This window comes from Mirounga angustirostris, unplaced genomic scaffold (genome assembly GCF_029215605.1).
Source record: "Mirounga angustirostris isolate CCGP_5_RB_7025 unplaced genomic scaffold, mMirAng1.0.hap1 SCAF_2, whole genome shotgun sequence".
NCBI lineage: Eukaryota > Metazoa > Chordata > Mammalia > Carnivora > Phocidae > Mirounga > Mirounga angustirostris.
The window spans coordinates 110661653-110683710 of record NW_026991710.1 but is presented as its reverse complement, the minus strand read 5'-3'; positions in this window follow the sequence as shown (position 1 = coordinate 110683710).

Here is a 22058-nt window from a genome sequence, read left to right as displayed (position 1 = left end):
CATGCTCTCTGTCTCTCATTCTCTCTCTCGCAAATAAATAAAATCTTAAAAAAAAAAAAAAATTAAAAAAAAAATATATATTCTCATGTAGTTAGTAACTCAATAGGAAGAACTTAATGGTACAATATTTCTGGTTAAAACCTAGTCTAAGCCAGTTTTGTGAAAAAAGGTATGATAGCAGTTTTTATCTTTTATAATGTTTGCATAGCAAAAGTTACTGATGTAAAAAGATTTACAATGTTTAAGTTATTCTTCTGTTTGTTTTTTGTTGTTTGTTTAAGATATTCTTAAAATTTTTTAAAAATTTAGTATCTCTTTATAATTATCCCATTTTTACTTATTATAGTTTACTGTTCCTTTATTCTTATATTTGTAAATTAAAATCACTTAATTCATTTTAAACATACAAAGCATTAAAAGGGTTAATTGGAATCAGGTAGTAAATGATGAGGATGTTTTCTGAGGGATAATATTTTCAGAGAGAAGGCAATGCATCCATGAAGAAATAATACACCATTAATAGGAATATCAAAGTAAAAGATATGGTATTTGTCTTTCTCTGACTGACTTATCTCACTTAGCATAATCCTCTCTAGTTCCATCCACATTGTAAATAACCAGATTTCATTCTTCCTTGTGGCTGAGTAATATTCCATTACACACACACACACACACACACACACACACCCCACCTTTTCTTTATCCATTCATCAGTTGATGGACATTTGGGCTGCTTCCATATCTTGGCTATTATAGATAATGCCACTATAAAAATTGGGATACATGTATCCCTTTGAATTAGTATTTTTGTATTCATTGGGTAAATACCTAGTAGTGCAATTGCTGGATCATAGGAGAGTTCTATTTTTAACTTTTTGAGGAACCTTCCACTCATATGTGGAATTTAAGAAACAAAATAAATGAACAAAGGGAAAAAAAGATATAGAGAGGGAGAGACAAACCAAGAAACAAACTCTTAACTAGAGAGAATAAACTGATGGTTACCAGAGGGGAGGTGAGAGGGAGGATGAGTAAAATAGATGATGGGGATTAAGGAGTGCACTTGCTGTGATGAACAGTGCGTGTTGTATGGAGGTGTTGAATCACTATATTGTACACCTGGAACTAATATTATACTGAATGTTAACTAACTGGAATTTAAATAAAAACTTAAAAAACACAAAGTAACAAATAAGTGCTCTCAGAAAACACAAATGTGTAACAAAAACGACCAAAAAAATCCAAAGAAAAAGTGGAAAATAAAGATAAATGTCTAACCAAAAATTGAATTAAAAGACAAGAATTGGAAAATAGGAGGAAAAAAATAAAATCAGAAATATTTCCAGAAGATTCAATATGGAGTTTTGAAGAGTTCTAGAAAAAGAGAAGAGGAAATTGATAAAAGGATACCATTATTTTTTATTTTTAAGATTTTTATTTATTTATTCATGAGAGACAGAGAGAGAGAGAGAGGCAGAGGGAGAAGCAGGCTCCCAAGGAGCAGAGAGCAGATGCGGGACTCGATCCCAGGACCCTGGGATCATGACCTGAGCCGAAGGCAGACGCTTAACCATCTGAGCCACCCAGGCGCCCAAAAGGATACCATTATTGAAAAAATTCAAGAAAACTTTGAAAAATTAAAAGACATTGACTCTACAAACTGGAAGAGTTCACTTAACTCCCAATACAACCTACGAAAAAAAAACATGCCCCAGTTGATTGTTGTTTAATTTCAAAATTGTGGAAACAAGATCACTGCGAGGTTTCAGAGAAAATAAAAGCAGCACACAGAGGATCAAGAGTAGTATCAGCATTAAACTTCACAACATTAGGGGCTGAAAATATGCCTTTACAGTTTTGAAGAGAAATGGTTTCCAACCTAGAATTCTATACTTAACCCAGCTGTCAATCAAATGCAAGGGAAAAATTTATACATAAGTTATACAAGTGGTTAACAATGACAAAAATTATACATATATATTTTTTTTCAATAAATTAATGCAGGATGTAGCCATCAAAAGAAGATAGTAAGCTAGGAACAAGAAAAAAATATGAGATCCTTTAAACAGAAGACCCAGTGGAAAAAACAAAACTGTGAAGAACTCACCAGTATAATGATGAAATAAGATCCCAGGTGTACACTGATACAGAACAGCTATAGGTTAAAAAAGTGGAACTTACAAAATAGGAATATTAAAATCCTCGTTGCTGAAGTATCTTCTCTGATTTTTCACTAATTTAAATCTGATTTAAGTAAAGTCATATTTACTAAGGAAAGAGATTATATTTTACTATAAAGACTAGCTCCCCAAAGTACTTAAAGCATCACATCCTTCTAATGAAATTGGTGCCTTGCTTCAGTGATTTAAAATCAGTTGCATTGTCATCTTGGTTAGTTTTCCTTGTCTTTGGTTATAAACCAAGCTCAGTTCATGAATAAATAAACTTTATACAATTAAGGTATTCCCTTGAAAAATTTTCTCTAATGTTAATAAACAATGAATGCTTCAGCACTAATTTAGCTTAAGTTCAGTTTATTATAGGTGTATAACTAGAGAGAAGCAATCAAGTAAGGCCCTTCTTTAGTGTTTGCTATATTTTGATATTTTTGGATGATTTTGAAAAACTCCTTGCTGTTGCCATTATTTGACAAAAATCTAGAAACTAAATGTAAGTTGTGTTACACTTACACTAAATGTGTTATGGAGACTTTTGTGAGGGGGGACTAAAAAAATTACAGGTTTCCTGTGATATAAACATATCCACTAACCTCTCTCTCTGAGAGTATGCCAGAAAATCTGCATGTACCCCCAGGGATTTTGATGAATACATACATTTTAGATTAACTGCCTTAAGAAATTATTGTTAGCATGATTATTTTGCATTGTTTATTCTTCAAAAAAGAATAATTGTATAAAATTCCATTAGAGTTTAGAACATGGCGCAATTACAATTGCTTGTTGAATGTAGAGTGATGGTATAAGTAAGGTAAATAGACTGGGTATAATACAATTGGGAATTTGTGGAGATGGGGCAAACTGAAGAGAAAATGCCCCATCAAAAGAGAATAATGTGTTGCCAGCTGATGGTTGCCATATAAGAAATTGATCTTGGTGATGCCAGATCTGATTTTTCAAGGAATGATGAAAATAGACATTTTTAAATTTGAAGTCTCTTGACTTAAATCTAGGCAATCACTTCTTTTTACACACTGATGGGCATCAACATCGAAGCCAAATATACCAAATTGTGAGCTACCTCTATAGAGCAGGCTGACAATTTGCAACAACTTACATCTTGCCATTCCCATGTGGTAAGATGCTAATTGTATAAGGAAATGCATTCTTTTATTGCTCATCCTTTGTAGGATGAAAAATAAGAATACTGCAACTCTCTCTTTTTTCCCTATAGCATTTTAATAAATGTGTACATAAATATATGTGTATATATATATATATATATATATATATATATATATATATAATTCCCCAAATTATTTATAAGCCCAGCACTCTATGATTAGAGGAGAAAATTGAAGTTCTAATAAACAGATGTTTTGAGCTCTTAAGTGATTGTGTGCTGAACAAAAGTCTGACCTAGGAGTTCAAAACTGTTAGGATGCAATTTTTCTAAATGAAGGACCAAGCTCATTGTCACAAGGTAACAGTGGATCAGGAATGACTAAGATTAGAGATTCAAAGTACTAGAAATTCACTATAAGTACATACCAGAGACATAAGCCAGGGAGCCATGCTAGTTGTTTCCATTCCACTCACATTTTAGACCTTCCCAATCCCTACCTGCACCCTGCCATCCTACCTCTCAACAAAAAGTTTCTATAACTAGGTAGGAGTGTGAATATATAATCAGTATTGCAAAATTTAATATTATATAAACAAATATACTAACAAAAATTCTATAGAGCCCAGATCCAACATACTTCAACTTCCCCTCTCCATTCAACCTCACTATAATATAAATTTCATGAAAGAAGGACACAAATTCAATTCTGTATCCCAAGTGTAGAGAAAATAGTCTTTCACATGGCAAATTATCAAAAAACATACAATATTTGTTTAATGACAGAATTATAGTACACATAGCAATATGTATGTACTTTACACATAACACATATATACGATTCTTTGGGATTTTTAGAAATATTTGGATTTGTTTTGTGTAGACATTCCTATACTTCCCTTGAAAGGTTGTATTGGAAATGAAAGCATTAATTATGATAGATTACTGTTTCCTAGCTGCTGAATTTGTGTTACCAACATGTGAGAGGCTGTAATGGTGAATACATTTTTTTAAGCCATAGCCTTATAAAATTATTACTGGGGGAATACTGATGAATCTAATAGTCATTAAACACAGTGTGATACTTGCTACAATAAGATTAGAGAACACAAGGTGAATGGTTTACTTGTATCAGAGTTGAAGATCAGAGATTCCCTGGAAGAAATCACTTTTAAACTAAGACTTGGGGGGCACCTGGGTGGCTCAGTCGTTAAGCATCTGCCTTCGGCTCAGGTCATGATCCCTGGGATCGAGCCCCGCATCAGGCTCCCTGCTCAGCGGGAAGCCTGCTTCTCTCTCTCCCACTCCCCCTGCTTGTGTTCCCTCTCTCGCTGTGTCTCTCTCTGTCAAATAAATAAATAAAATCTTAAAAAAATAATAAACTAAGACTTGAAAGATGAATAATAGTTGGCTAAAAGAAAGTTTTCTGTGGCTAAAGTTAACATAGAGGGAAAGAGTGGAAATACTCGAGGTTGAAACAATCAAGAACTAGATTACTTAAAAACCCTATAGCCATGACATAATGAACTTGATTTTCACCCATGAAAAACCCGACGGCAATGCAGAGCATTTGGAGACACTGTATTGTATTATACCAATCTATATTGTAATACCAGAGCAGTTTTATTGAGACAATTAGAATTGGAGAAATGGTTTTGGTTACAAATCACCAGAACAGCAGTGATGGAAGGAACAGAACTAGAGAGATTTGAACCCAATGAAGTTGCTGTGTGCTAGGTAAAGTAGGTTGAATACTAATGATTTCATGGGGTTTAACACGTAGAATTGATAAAACATTGATTTACTGACAGAATTGGGAAGATAGAAAGAACTATCTATAACGCTCAAGTTTCTGGCTAGTGAGTTGCTGGTAGCAATATGATTACAGAGGACATTTTATGATTAATAAAGCCTTAAAAATAATTATTTGTTTGCTCTATTAAACTTTCCAATTAAAACTAATGAACTGACAAGATATTCAATCTTTTTCTTTCTCTGTAAAATATGTGGCATCTACAGATTGAGTTTTTTCTGATTTCATGTTTGTGTGAATATATATGGTTGCTAAGAAATGGGGTTTGAAGAGCTCTCTTACCTTGTTTAGATAAAATCTACCTTATGAAGAGTAAAGTCAGGAATTATTGCTATACACACACATACACACACACACACAGAGGCCAGTGATCACTACTTTATGGATAACCAGTAACAATAACATATTTATTTTTAAAACATATTTTTCAATTAAATATTCATATGAGACATTTTTTCCTAGGTCATTTGTATTTTCAAAGCTATTAAGCAAAATTCAGAGAAAAAATAAAGAGCACATTAACAGAAATGGCAATAAAATACATATGTATTGTTTTATATTGATCTATCCTATATTGTCAATATCTAATTTCTTCAGTCTGGGGTGAATTGGGCTGTTTCATCTATCATTATCATTATTATTGTAAAATAAAGATTGGGGCCTGTAGAGATTTTATATTTTTATTAATTTTAAAAATATTAAAATATAGGGCAATTTCATAGCATTGTAAAATCCATATTGAAAATATTTCAAGCATATACTAATTTTAACAGTTTATTTAATGTTTTGCTTAATAGAATTTAGCTCATTATAGGTAATTCGGTTTCCATAGTACTTCTCTTTTAACACAGAACCAAAAATGGTATCACTTACTCATTGGAACTTGCTGAGTGCTATAGTTAAATCTCTATGTATCTGTCAAGCTGTCTTTCCTTCACTGGAGAGCCTGTCAGAAATAATCACTTTATGGTTTCACATTTATAAAGGTGCAAACCCCAGTTATTCTTGCCTTTTGTATGTCAAAAATTGTGAACACATGAAATGTTTAATGAAACTACTATGGACACACAAGTAAGCACCCCCCCTCCCTTTTTGTTTTCTGTGTTTCCTTTTGTTGTGTTTTATTCAAGAATACGTCCTGCAACTTAATCTCCAGGTTTTGTTTTTTTATAAGGATTTTATTTATTTATTTGACAGAGACACAGAGAGAGAGGGAACACAAGCAGGGGGAGTGGGAGAGGGAGAAGCAGGCTTCCTGCCTAACAGGGAGCCCGATGCGGGGCTTGATCCGAGGACCCTGTGATCATGACCTGAGCCGAAGGCAGACGCTTAACGACTGAGCCACCCAGGCGCCCCAATCTCCAGGTTTTAAAAGAGGTAGCCAGAAAAATTTACTAGTTTATTAAAATATATTTATAAAATATGAAATTCTTGTACTACATCAAAGGATATTTTATAAATAGAATTCCTAATATAAAGTTATTGGAAATGTTTATTTATAAGATCTATCACCCTCAACTTTTTTTTTCTTTTTTTATTGAAGTATAATTGACATACGGCATTATATTAGTTTCAGATGTACAGCATAATGGTGATTCAATATCTGTATACATTGTGAAATGATCACTGCAGTAAGTCTACTTATCATTCATCAATATAGAGAGTTACAGAATTATCTTTCTTATGATGAGAACTTTCAAGATCCACTCTCTTAGTAACTTTTAAATATGCAAGACAGCATCATTAACGATCATCACCAAGCTTTACATTATCAAAGTTCTTTGTTTCAATAAGAAATCTAGCATAGATCTATTAACTTCAAGCATGTTGTTAAAGATGAAATGACAATAATGCTTCTATGATTCAATAAGAAAGCAAGAAAATATGCAAACCCTACAGAAAACAGAGATGTCAGTTTACATATTATTACAAGTCATATGTAATTAAAACAAACCATTGAAAGAAATCACAGGGATTTTAGAGATTAAATACTATTTTATGTTATCTAAAATCCAGGTATCCCACAAACTCTTTTATTAGAAATAGCGTTTACAAGGGGCACCTGGGTGGCTCAATTGGTTAAGTGTCCAACGCTTAATTTTGGCTCCGGTCATGATCTCAAGGTTGTGGGATTGAGCCCCGGGTTAGGTTCCATGCTATCCGCTATCCGGGAGTCTACTTGGGATTCTTTCTCTCCCTTTGCCCCTCCCCCAGCTTGCATGGGCTCTCTCTCTCTCTGTCTTGCTCTCTAAAATAAATAGATAAATCTTTAAAAAAAAGAAACAGTATTTACAAGAATGTGGAATTGTATCTGCTGTTCTGTTGCTGCAAGGAAAAAAAAATAAATTTTTTCATTTTTTTTACCTTATATTTTCTACCAGCATTTAGTAGACTTTAGTTTCAAGACAAAATACTATAGTTCTGATTGTTAGAATTGTGAAACATGTTCCTTTAGATCTACAAGATAATTTCCAACATATTAATTCCAAAAAATATTGATAAAACTTCCAGTGGTGCAATGTTCAAATCAGTATGGAAATATGATTTTATTGAGAAAAATTCTAATTTCTATGCTAATTTCATGAGATTGCCCAACAGATGTTCATTTAGGATATAGCCTTAATGGAAATTATAAAGAGATCTACCAGCAGATTTTACCTCTGTTACTGACTCCTAAAGTATTTGTTAAAAATATGGATACCTTGTTTTTGCAGGGCTGAAATTTGATTCTGGAACTTCAGAGCAGGCCAGAAAGTCTTATTTTTTCTTTCATCAGTTATTGAATTTATTTAACCTCTTATTTTTAGCAAACTTCTTCGTCTTTGTTAAATCTGATGATCACTTAAGGTGCAGAACCACTGTTTGAGAAAAGAAAAAGAAATTTCCTAGTTTTGTTTCAGAATATCAGATTTTACCCCTGGGTAATCTCCTTTATTCTAACCCAATGGAGTGGATAAATGGCCAGATCACTGAAAGGTAAATGTCAGAAGAAGGTTTTATGTGTAGCTCTCATGACAAGTTTCCTCCTGGATGAACTTCACCCACCATTAGAGTGCTTAGGTTGCAATACAGACTCCACTCCAGGCTACCTATGAGTTTAAATAAACTACTCACCCATAGTTAGTCTCATTTTCTTTATCAATAAAATAGAATAAAAATTATAATGATATCTATTAGTTGGGGAGAGGATTAACAGATCAATACATCTTATAATATTTAGAATAATGTGTGGTATATATAGTTCATTTTTTACCTTTACTATGTTTATTTTAATTATTACAGTTATTATCATGTTAATGTTGACATTGAAAAGCATACTCAATAATCCAGAAAATTCCTCTAGAAGAAGAATGATAATTCTTTGGCATATTCAAAACCCTGCATTGTAAAAGCAGTGTCAATATATTGTCATATAATAAAACATCAGCAAGTTATTCTTGTTGGAATAAGTAGTAGACATTCGGGTCATTTCATACAAAAGCAAAAACAAGCACAACAAAACAAAACAAGAACAAAAACACATCTTTCCTTGCTCACACATTTTTTTCCCAATGAGACATATGCATGAATAGAACAACGCTTCTATCTTTTATTTTCAGTTACTATTAATTGTCAAAAGTAAGTTTTAATTTGGCACACAACTTGCTTAAAAGTGTGAAGATCTTTAAGCAAAGAAAAAAAATAGTAACAGAGTTTTGTTACAGTAGATGATGAACATGTCTTTTACCTATGAAAGAAAGTGACTTGTTTAAGGACTTAACACCTGGTTAAGGTGGTATTACAATCCAAGTCTCTTAACTCTTAGTCCAAAGATATGCCTTTCAATAAATGTTTTCTTTTTCATGGCTTCAATTACTGAAGCCAGTCAAAATTTTTAACGTAGGCTGTTTGTTTTTATCACTTATTATGTATTCTTCCTATCCATCTATATTTAAAATTTAATATTCTATAACCTCCCACTTACCAACTGCCAATCTTCACCCTTTCATTCAATTAATATTCATCCTTACATCTCATCTCTTTCAAAATATGTTTTTGTACTGCCCAGGAAGGTAGATCACGATTATAAAAATCTAAAGCAAATGGTTATTTATATTAAATTTACCAAAGACAGAAGTAATTTACAACAGATAAGAAAGGTGTTACATTTGTGTTGAAAGTTCAGTTAAAAAGGTTAATGAATAAAATGTAAAAATGTAAGAAATTTTCTGCCTAAAAGTGTACTTAAAATATTAAATAGAAATAAGATAAGCAATATCAATTTTAGAATAACAATAACCAAACACAAAGAAATGATAAGATTTTCATATATGTATTGTTAATTGCTGCCATAACGATTCACCACAAACTTAGAGGCTTAATACAAGATGAATTTACTATCTTAGAGTTCTGTAGTTCTGAAGTTTGGTGGTTTGGGCTGGTATTTCTGCTTCAAATTTCACAAGTTTGAAATGAAGTTATCAGAAGGGCTGGTCTCTGGGGATGAATCCACTTCCAGACTCAATCGGATTGTTGCCAGAATTTAGTTGGTAAAATGGAGGTCCTCGTTTGCTTATTGGCTTTTGGCTGATGGTCATTCTTTACTTTTAGAGACTGTGTGCATTCCCTGGCTCATGACTGTCTTCATTTTCAAAATAAGTAAGGGTGAAGTAAGTTCCTCTTTTTAAAATATCTCCTGTGTTTCTTCCTCCTCATCTCTAACTGATACTTCTGCCTCTTTCTTCCACTTTTAAGGGCCCATGTGATTATATCAGACACAGACAGATAATTCAGGATAATTTCCCTACATTAAGTTTTGTGTAACCTTGACACTATCTGTAAAGTCCCTTCTGCAGTATAATATAACATACTGTCAAGTTCTAGAGATTGTAACATGGACATCTGTGGCAAGGCCATGGGAAGGTTGGAAGGGTAGGCATTATCTATTCATCTCAACATAGTTAAAAGGAGTTTTGTTGTTCATTACAATAAATATTTTTTTATTGTTCATTACAATAAATATTTTCATTTCTCTTGATCTTTTCTGAAAAGGTACAAACCATATTTTGGGGCCTACTTCACTGTGAAACCCTGAACTTTTACTGATTTATTCAATAAGCATTTATTGGGCCTGTGTTAGGCCCTATTCCAAGCATCAGGACTAGAGGTAAGAATAACAAATAATTTCCCTGCACTCATGGAACTTACAATCTAGTGAAGAAAACAATCAATAAATTTTTATTATAATCTAAGATCATGTCAATTTTAATGAATACATTTAAAAAATGGTAAGAAGTTAGATATTGAAGTGGGACCAAGGGTATAACTTAGGAAATGGGTCAATCAAAATCTGGGGAAAGAGAATTCCAGAAGGAGGTAGCAGAATAAGCAAGGGTGATGGCATGAAGAAGTTTGAGTTATTCAAGGAAGAGCCAAAGGGCAAGAGTGGATAAAGCAAAAGAACAAGGACAATGGGAGGGACAGTAAGTTACAGAAGCAGAACATAGTGAATAATTTGAATATTAGTCTTGGGATGATAAGAAGAAGGTTTTGAACAAAAGGTTAATGTTGATATAGATCACATATATTTCACTCTTTTTATTATTTTTGTCTTGGGGTTTCCTTTAGACTCTATTTTTATAACATCTCAGCTAAAGAAATTTTAGAATTGTTAAAATCACATTTTATCATGACAAAACATTCATTATTATCACTAAGTAAAAATTTATAAGTTTCGGGCGCCTGGGTGGCTCAGTTGGTTAAGCGACTGCCTTCAGCTCAGCTCATGGTCCTGGAGTCCCTGGATCGAGTCCCGCATGGGGCTCCCTGCTCGGCAGGGAGTCTGCTTCTCCCTCTGACCCTCCCCCCTCATGTGCTCTCTCATTCTCTCTCTGTCAAATAAATAAATAAAATCTTAAAAAAAAAAATTTCAAAGTTTCTTTTTTTAACTCGAAAGATATAGCAAATGTTCTGATATAACACAACAAAAACAACAAAAATAGTCAATGCTTTAGATTTACAGAATTTAAAAGTGATTTTCCAATATGGCCCCATGAACACAAAAGTAGATTTCTTGAGATTTTGATTTGATATAAAAATAAAAGAGTTAGGTTTGTAAGTGTGTAAAAATGATGCACAGAGAAACAACAAAAAGAAAGCAAATAACTGTATTGAATGTCTTCTTTAGCCAAAGTAAATTTTGATTCATATTTTACCTTTTTATGACTAAATTTCTTCAGACATCTCATAAATGTCACACAGAATAATTTTAATATCAAGGTCCTTGTTCCATTTGGTAGGGTTTTCAGGAATTGTAGGTTCTGGGCTAATGGACTATTTGTTAGCTATGTTCTGAGCAGGCAGTGTGGCCAAAAGTACTATTAAAAAAGAGGGAAGTGGGCGCCTGGGTGGCTCAGTTGGTTAAGCAACTGCCTTCGGCTCAGGTCATGATCCTGGAGTCCCGGGATCGAGTCCCACATCAGGCTCCCTGCTCAGCGAGGAGCCTGCTTCTCCCTCTGGCCCTCCCCCCTCTCATGTACTCTCTCTCATTCTCGCTCTCTCAAATAAATAAATATTTTTTTTTTAAAAAAAAAGAGGGAAGTATTTTCTTTTGAGAGATATTTACAGAAAACACAAACAATGCAACTTGGGCTCAATTCAAATAAAGTAATAATTTATTACAGAATTGGCAGTTTTAATACATATATTACAAAAAATGTTTAGGATAATATGCTATTCCATAGCAATTTAGGTTATTCTACTTTACTAATTTAAGGAAATGCTGTATATATTTAAAATAATGTGTACAAAATAAGTTTGAACATATTTAAAGATTCGGAAGCATGTGGGAGTGAAATTGTTCAAAGTATTTCTATTTTTTCTAGAAATTTTTTTGTTTATGTTGTTTTATTAGATTTTCTCCACAAGTGAAGTTTGATTATAGGACAATATAAAGCTATTAAATTAAAATTATACTTACTATTATACCAAACTTGTGTTTGCCAAGATTAAAGCATCTATAATGCGCCCATACTAGAGAAGGTCCCCAGCTGATATTTTTCATGGAAAAAAAAAATCCATTGAAAATGAGAGCATGTTAATAGATTATGATCAATTGTTAAGATAAATCTAAATTATAGAACATTGCTTGCAGCAGTAGGAGAAAGAGTTTTGAATAATTGTCCAGATCATAAAAAATTGTGTCTTAAGATAAATTGGGCTTGGAATTTTGATTCTCAACTTTCCCAATGGCATTACCTGTCTCATCCCCCAAATACATATTAGCTCATGATTCTATATTATTTTGTGGCATTGTATTTCATTTGTTTTTATGGATTTCCAATTTGATTTAATTATTTCAATACATCATTTAGCAAAATTTAATAACAGTCCAGTAAATATATAGCTAGAAAATATCAAATTAATCTTTATCAGTTATTCCAACTATAATTTGCTATAGTGGAAAAGCAGAATATCTTAATGTATTATTAATAATATGTAGATCACTAATATATTAGTCATATATACTTAGTAATATATAGCAACAATATAGCATATTTGTATAGATAGTATTATATCATTAATCTACACACAATTTATTTTTTGGATACCCCAGTTCTCTACTTAAGATTAAAGGAATAACCAAAAACAAATTATATATTATTACTAAAAAATAAATTATATATTAATATTACAAAAATAACATGAAGTAAAAACTGAAGTGAAAATCGTAGTCTGTGCTTACATAATTGATCAATGAAAAGGAAGTTATTTTCAATGCACCTTGTGTTTTTCTTATTCTTTTTTTTTTTAAAGATTTTATTTATTTATTTGAGACAGAGAATGAGATAGAGCATGAGAGGGTCAGAGGGAGAAGCAGACTCCCCGCCGAGCAGGGAGCCCGACGCAGGACTCGATCCAGGGACTCCAGGATCATGACCTGAGCCGAAGGCAGTCGCTTAACCAACTGAGCCACCCAGGCGCCCGTGTTTTTCTTATTATGTAAAACTGTTATTGGCAATATTTGTCTTAGGAAATGTTCTAGAATTCAATACTTAAAAATTTTTTCGAATTTATAGATTTAATTCATCATTTAAAGAGAATCTTAAAATGTTAACATTCTCTATTCACATGCTAACATATAAATCTGCAATGGCATTGGACTGATTGATGAAATCCAAGGGTGATGCTAATTGTGTTTTTTATAAAAGTAAATAGGAAATCCATGACAAGTGACATACTAAAATATGTTGAGATGCTGCCACTATCAGGTAGATTTAGAGTTGGCTACATATCTTTGTTCCAATTAATTACAAAATACTAAAAAAGAAAAAAGTCCTACTACATTTTGTAGCAGCATTTTAAAAAGTTATTTTTCTTTTCTGCCTTTCTCCTCTGTGGCTCATTTAGAAGGAATGAAGGATGATAGTCTCACTAAAGATATGGGATATGAAATAACAGACTATATCTTAAGTCAAATAAAAGCATAACAGTAGTGGAGTCCTCATGATAAAAAGAAATTTAAATCATATTTATCAACCTGCAGTTAAATAACTTAAGTTGCTATATGGTTCATATGATAAGGATTTAGAAATTCTATCTAAATTACTGTAAAACCATTATAATATGAAAGATCAACATTAAAATATAGAAATAAATGAGGTTTACATCTGAGTCACACATGCATATTGCCACATTTGAAAAGTCATTGTTAATATTTTAAATCTGTGACTTATTCAATTACATGAAAATATATGAACTCACATACAAATTATGTCTTCCTTCATTTGCAGCAACCACATTCACTGATAACAATGTTAACTCTATCAAGTCTTTCCACAATTGCTAAGGCTACATTTTTAACTCTATCTGAATCAATGGCACAGAAGATTTCAAAATTTTGTATTATGTATCTTCTTGAAATACTCAAATTAATTCATGATGGATATTACATACTCCCCAGCCTGAATCCATTCTAACTATCCTATCATATCCCCTGACATAAACTTTATACTCAATGCAAACTAAGTTGCTTACTATTACTCTAAAACATTTCACACATTTTTTATTTATCAAAATATTTTTCCTTGTTCAAAAATATCTTCACTTTTGCATGTTTGCCTGTAATAGACACCACTAGTTTTTAAGAAATATGTAAAATTCAGGGCGCCTGGGTGGCTCAGTTGGTTAAGCGACTGCCTTCGGCTCAGGTCATGGTCCTGGAGTCCCGGGATCGAGTCCCGCATCAGGCTCCCTGCTCGGCAGGGAGTCTGCTTCTGCCTCTGACCCTCCCCCCTCTCATGTGCTCTCTCTCATTCTCTCTGTCTCAAATAAATAAGTAAAATCTTTAAAGAAAAAAAAAGAAAAAGAAATATGTAAAATTCCTCAACTTATATGAGATCTTCTTACTGTTTACCCTATTCTTTGCTAGTATTGAAATTTCTCTTTGTCCCCCATATTTCCTATTTTGAAATCTTTATAACCATGCCTTTTAAGTTACTCATTTTTTCCACATTCTTTTTTTTTTTTTTTTTAAAGATTTTATTTATTTGACAGAGAGAGACACCGCGAGAGAGGGAACACAAGCGGGGGGTGGGGGGGGGATAGGGAGAAGCAGGCTTCCCACCAAGCAGGGAGCCCGATGCGGGGCTCAATCCCAGGACCCTGGGATCATGACCTGAGCTGAAGGCAGACGCTTAACCGCTGTGCCACCCAGGTGCCCCTTTTCCACATTTTATCATTGCTCGTGATAAATTGTATTTTGGGTGTACTCTTCTGTACCCTAAGCTTTTTCAGGGCAGGAATTGAAAATCATTTATAAAATAATATGATAATATCATACGATATTATTCACAATATCTTGAATAACATAGACAAAAACCGGAGTGAGCTAAGGAGTTTGCTTAGAAGATATTACTTAGTTGATTTTTTCTGTTCTCCACACAAATAATCATAAAAGTTTCACTGTATTCGGTTATCTATCCATAAAAATGCCAACATCTTTTGTCTTTGAATACTGGGAACATGACTAGAAGTTTCAAAGTGGAAGACTGAACACAAATTCTGGAAGAAAAGCTGTATATATCCTTGCTGTCTTGTGAGTATAGACCTATTCATATTCTGCACATTATAAGTGATACTCACTGGAGCTCTGCTCTGTATTTTCCATGTCTCACTTTGCTAGAACTACTGATTATCAATGAATCCCATTTAAGATACCTAGTCTTATTTACTTTATTATTGCAGTCATCCCAAATTCTAACTATATCAACTACTTGCTTAAAATATATAATTGTTCATTTTGACAAGAGAACTAAAATTAGAAATCCTCTGAATGTGCATTTACCAAATACAATTCATAACACCACAGATCCACATATTTGACTTATTTCCAGGTAAAGAAATAATAGCAAAGGCTTCTGCTGTCTTTAGGGGCTTTTTTTTTTTTAAGATTTTATTTTTATTTATGAGAGAGAGAGAGAGCATGAGTGGAGCGGAGTGGCAGAGAGAGAGGGAGAAGCAGACTCCCCAATGAGCAGGGAGTCTGACACGGGGCTCAATCCCAAGATACCAAGATCATGACCTGAGCCAAAGGTAGACACTTAACTGACTGAGCCGCCCTGATGCCCCTGTCCTCAGGGTTTGAAGACAGCTCACTTTACTGTCCTCATTGCATCTATATGAAGAAATCTGCATGGTTTTCCTATTTGCAAAAAGAGACTACCAAGGCTGTGCACTGGCCAGGTCCATAGTGAGGTTGGAGCTGGGGGAATTCTGGTTGCACTGGTTTCTGGGTGACAAATCTGGGGAAATCACGGTCCCTCAGGACATACTTTGAATAATGGGAGACTAAGAAACAAAGGGTGTTGGATGATGAGTTCTTATATATATATATATATATTTTTTTTTTTTTTTTTTTTTTTTTTTTTTTTGAGAGAGAGAGAGAATGAGAGACAGAGAGCATGAGAGGGAGGAGGGTCAGAGGGAGAAGCAGACTCCCTGCCGAGCAGGGAGCCTGATGCGGGACTCGATCCCAGGACTCCAGGATCATGACCCGAGCGAAGGCAGTCGCTCAACCAACTGAGCCACCCAGGTGCCCCGGATGATGAGTTCTTATATATAGTCTGTGTGAGGTATGTTGAAAAACCTTTGTTCTGGTGTGCTGAAAGTAATTTTTTATCACTGTGATTGCTTAGAATTGGTGGAGAATGATGGTACTAAAATGCAGTTCATCCTTCCTACCTGGAAATGGGGCAGAGGGATGCCCTTCCCATCACTGACAGCCACGACAAGGAGACCACGCCATCATTTCTGTTTGTTAATCTGTAATCAGCCAGATGATTGACTCCTATTTGCTCATCGGTTTCCCCTAACTCATGCTCCTTTACTCTTACTTCTGGGATTGCACTCCCTCGTAAGGAGTCATATACAATATTTTGCTTCATCATCTATTGTCTGGAAAGCTGAGGCTAAACTATCAACAATATCATTTACCCAAACCTGCATTTGTTTATAGCTTCACCTGCTACCCTTCTTCATATGTACAAAGTCTCTCCATTAACCCTGAATTAACACCTTTTCTATGAATGCATCATTCCTATTTTAATATTTTATGTCTTTCTGGAATTCTCTGTTTTTTCTGGTCACCTGAGAGCCATCTATTCTGTGCAAATAACTTGGCTGATGTGCTCTTGAGTATGGTGGGAATGGAGGAGTAAGAATGAACAGAAATCCTCTTCCCTCTCATGCTCTCTGTCTTTCATTCTCTCTCTCAAATAAATAAATAAAATCTTAAAAAAAAAAAAAAGACAGAGAGTTGGATACTTACCTACTGAGCCACCCAGGCACCCCAGGGCGCCTGGGTGGCTCAGTTGGTTAAGCAACTGCCTTCGGCTCAGGTCATGATCTTGGAGTCCCAGGATGAAGTCCCACATCAGGCTCCCTGCTCAGCAGGGACCCTCTTCCCTCTCATGCTCTCTGTCTCTCATTGTCTCTCTCAAATAAATAAATAAAATCTTAAAAAAAAAAAAAGAACAGAAATCTATGAGCATAGGATATTAAAAAAAATACGATGATTTACTTTGGCCTACTATAAAGAATAGGGATAAAATATGACTACAGAGAGAATGAAAATGGCCATGTACTATTGTACTGAATTTAACTGATAAAGTGTACATTTCTGTGATGCTCTGCATTTAAAAGATAACCTCATGTTTCTCTGACGTGAAGAAGCAATTTCCCAAGAAGAGTAGCTTAGAGGATAGAAATGTGATGTCTCCCAACACCAAAGGCATGCTATCCAAAGGTAAGGAACATAAGTTGGAATAATGTCAGGTCCTAGCTTGCTTTCACAAACTAAAGAACATATTGGGTGTATGAGATGGTGTAGGCTTGTAGGCCCCTTGCAGGCCCAGATCATTTGAGGACTGCACTGAGGTTAAGGACGGCCAGGCAGGCCTGGGCCAGGAGGAGAAAATGTTCTCTTCCCCTTATCTCATGTTGCAAGTCCTAAATGCCTGGATCAGCAGGAAGTGGCTCTTGCCTAGCTTAAAGTGTATCTTTCTAAACAGAAGTGTTCTTTCTAAAGACAAAGAACATGTTGTCTCCAAAGGAAGGATGGCTAAGAGAATTCTTTATTCTGCAAGCATAAACAGGATGTATTTTGTTCTTATTGAATTTCGTGTATCTTACTTCACGGATGTTGGGTTGATACTTTAAGTACACATTGTTATGTTTATCTGATCACTGCGAGTATATAGCTATGTGAGAAATAAAAGGCAGTATGCAGTTGCAAGTGCTGCCTTTGCTCTGCATCCCCTGTGTCCTGGTGATTTCGTAGACCCTTACCCAGGGACCCCAACGCACTAGACGTTGACAGGTGTATTTTCAAAAATGAGTTTTTTTTTTTTTTTAAGATTTTATTTATTTATTTGAGACAGAGAAAATGAGAGACAGAGAGCATGAGAGGGAGGAGGGTCAGAGGGAGAAGCAGACTCCCTGTCGAGCAGGGGGAGCCCGATGCGGGACTCGATCCCAGGACTCCAGGATCATGACCTGAGCCGAAGGCAGTTGCTCAACCAACTGAGCCACCCAGGCGCCCTCAAAAATGAGTTTTGAATAAACATGCTTACGTGGGTTTTTTCATGCTCTACACATCCACCATGAGTGTTTCTGGGTACTAATGATTTCATCTACCACTATAGGATAGCATCTCATTAAATGCTGTGGAGCTCCTTGCCACAAATAGCTAATATTCAAATACCAATATTTCAGCGACAGGGAGGCAGTTTGGAAACCTGATTCTTCTATGGGAAAATTTAATTTAGAAAATGTAAGTCAAGGAAAATATAGTTAGCAATATAACTTATACATTTTCTAAATGATTTTTGTATTTTATTTATAATATTGTCAGCCTAAGTAAAATTTCCTGTATTATAAATGAAAGCACATTTTTCATTTTTGTTGTGAAATTTTCACCAATCACGTGGCCCTTAATTGACTTCCTTCCTTAATAATAATTAAGGTTTTTGAAAGGTAGGGAAGAAAATCATGAAAAAGTATAAGAATGATGATTCAAAAAAAATCTGTCTTGATTATGTTGTTCTTAGATTTTTAGAAGATGAAATCCAAAGAACTTGGTGAAGGACTCAAAACTAGAGATGGAAAAGAACTGTCAAGAATGATCTCCAGTTTTCTGCTTCCATTATGGATGTGGAAAGCTACAGAGATCACTCCAATTTTAACAAGAATAAACCAAATAAATTACAAATTTGTAACTTCACTTGTGTCCATCAAAGACCAGAGAACAACCAAGTAACCTGAATTTCTGAAACCAAAAAAGGACAAGAAAGCCAAATAACCTGAATTCTGAAGAAAGAGCCCCATCAAGAAGAAACAGAACATGCAAACCGTCTCCCTTATTAAAGAGTGTAGGAGTAAGAGGAACCAGTCACCAGACACACTGGTAAGTCTTTCCCAAAACTAAAGACCAAGTGTAGGTATCGTATCAGTCTGTAATTGTTGTTTGCCCTAGACACAAGGCTTTTTTCAGTGGCCCCCACCATTTGCTCACAAGAAAGATTGGGGAGGAGGGATCCAGAGAAAGCCTTGCTCAGTGCCACAAAAATGCAGGAGATGATTGTTGGTTTTTGCGATGAGCAGAAAATAAGTATCACCAGCTTTCCTACTCTCTTCCAAATCAAATCCTTAAGCTCCGGGAGAAGACAGAAAACATTCTAAACAATAGGTAAAAACTTATTGTGGAGTAAGGGTAGAAGGAGAAACTCTTTCACTGGGAGATATCCAGGAAACCACACTGGCCTTGGATCCTATATCAATACCAAGCTTAGATAAGCTGCGGATGAGAGACGAGACAGGCAGAAAACTCCCCTCCAAGTACACCTCAGACATAAGGCAAAGTTTAGAGGACTGAGAAATCCCACCCTCCTAAGGCTCAGGAGTAGAGCGCTATCTAACATTTAGGCAGGAACTGTCCAAATGAGACCACAGCACACACGCTTAACGTAAAGTAAAGAATGAAGTAATAAAAAAAAGAAGTTGGCCACCAGGAGGGAGGATAAAGAGCATAGAGATTGACCCATCTAAAGTGCAGCTATTTAGGGGTGCCTGGGTGGCTCAGTCAGTTAAGCGTCTGCCTTTGGCTCAGATCATGGTCTCAGGGTTCTGGGATCAAGCCCCACATCGGGCTCCCTGCTCAGCGGAGAGCCTGCTTCTCCCTCTCCCTCTGCCTGCCTGTCTGCCTACTTGTGATCTCTCTCTCTGTCAAATGAATATATGAAATCTTAAAAAAAAATAAATAAATAAAGTGTAGCTATTTAAACTTGTTTGAAAACGAAGAGTGTGGAACAATCACTGAGGAAAGCCCTCATTATGGGGCAGCTTCACCCCACCATTATAGAAATGTGAAGACTGAGGTACACTGATGATAACAATATCAACAACAAAACCCAAATCCAGGTGAACTCACGGATAGATGAATTTCTTCACATTAATGGCCAAATGGAGGAAGCATTTCCAGGATAAATTAGCAGTTATCTCAATTACTACTGCCCTACTTACGATGTTTATCATTTAATGCAAAGTATCAAATACACCGAAAAAGAAAAGAAAAGAAACTTTGTCAAATATAAAGTAATTATGAAAACAAGCCATGACAATGATGTATATGTTGGAATTATCAGAAAGGGTCTTTAAAATAGCTACAATTAATATGTCATGGAAGGTAGTGAAGGTAGGGGGTGACATAAAAAAGGGGGTATATAATTTTAGCAGAGAGATGAAAGATATATGAAGGGATCCCATGAATGAAGATAGGCCAATATAAAGTATTCAAATTTTTAAAAAGAAAAGAAAGTAAGAAATTAAAAAAAAGATAAACTGCATCTAAAAGTTGTGGTAAAACATTCATGGATTTCAAATCTAAAAGAAGAAAGAAGAATACAGATAAAATACTTAAAGACTAAAATATTCCAATTACTTAAAAATTATTTTAAAAAATCAAATCATATATTAGCTCAGAGAATACTAATCAGCATAAATTCTAATTTGAGTCATATATAATATTCATGGACTTTCTAAAGAATCAATATCTATAATTTTTTAGTTTCCCAAAACTCACCTAGATATACAGGATTATAAAAATAAAATCACATTATGCTCTTATTGTTTTGTTGGTAAACATCAACAAAGTGATTCTAAAATTTATGAAAGAGCAAAGGACCTTGAGTTGCCAAGCAATTTTGAAAAAGAAGGACGTGTCTGTTGAATTTGAACTACCTGGTCTAAGACTGGCAAACAAAGCTACAATCCAGCTAAACACTGCAGTAAAAACAACAGTGTGTTTTAGCATAAGGACAAACCTATAGATCTATTAGCCAGAATAGAAAGTTCATGGGGTGAAGGAGGGTGTGGGGGCACTGGGACCTCAGCTTGTTTTTCTAAATAAAGTTGGAAAAACAGGAAAAAACAAAGAATAGAGAGCTCAAATATAGATACATACATATATGTTTGTTTGTTTTAACAAAGATGCTGAGACCATTCATTGTTAAAAGGATATTCTGCAATATATGGTGTGGGAAAAAAAAAATTGGATATCCATATTTATTTATTTATTTTCAAGATTTTTATTTATTTATTTGACAGAGAGATAGAGAGAGAGAACAAGTGGGCAGAGAGGCAGGCAGAGGGAGAGGGAGAAGCAGGCTGCCCGCTGAGCAGGGAGCCCGACGCGGGGCTCGATCCCAGGACACTGGAATCACGACCTGAGCCGAAGGCAGCCGCTTAACCAACTGAGCCACCAGGCGCCCCTGGCTATCCATATTTAAAGCAATAATAACCTTCAACCCAAATTTCTCACCATATCCAAAAATTAACTCCAAGTGAATTATAAAACAAAATGTAAAACCTGAAACTATAAAATTTTTGTGAGAAGTTAAAGAAGACCAATTTTGTGATATAGGATTATGCAAAGATTTCTTAGGACATCAAATGCATAATACAATAGGTAAAACAATTTGTACATTGGACTTTATTGAAATTAAAAATATGTGCTATGTGAAAGGTGGTCTATTAAAACAAGAAAAGACAAGCGACAGGCTGGGAGAAAAATGTTTGCAAAATACATAAATGATAAATGTCCACTCTCCAGAGACTATAAAGAGCTCTCAAAATGCAGTAATAGGACACATACAACAGAAAATTTGAACAATTTAGCCCAAAAGGTATAAAGATGGCATAAGAACATGAAAAGATTCTTAACATAATCACTCACTTGGCAAATTCAAATTTAAATCACAAAGGGATACCACTACTAACATAATAGAATGACTAAACTTCAAACAAACAAACAAAAACACTGAAAGTAGCAAGTTCTGGCAATGGAAAAGAATTTAAATCATCTGGAACTCTCACACACAGTTGATGATTTTTTAAATGGTACTGATACTGA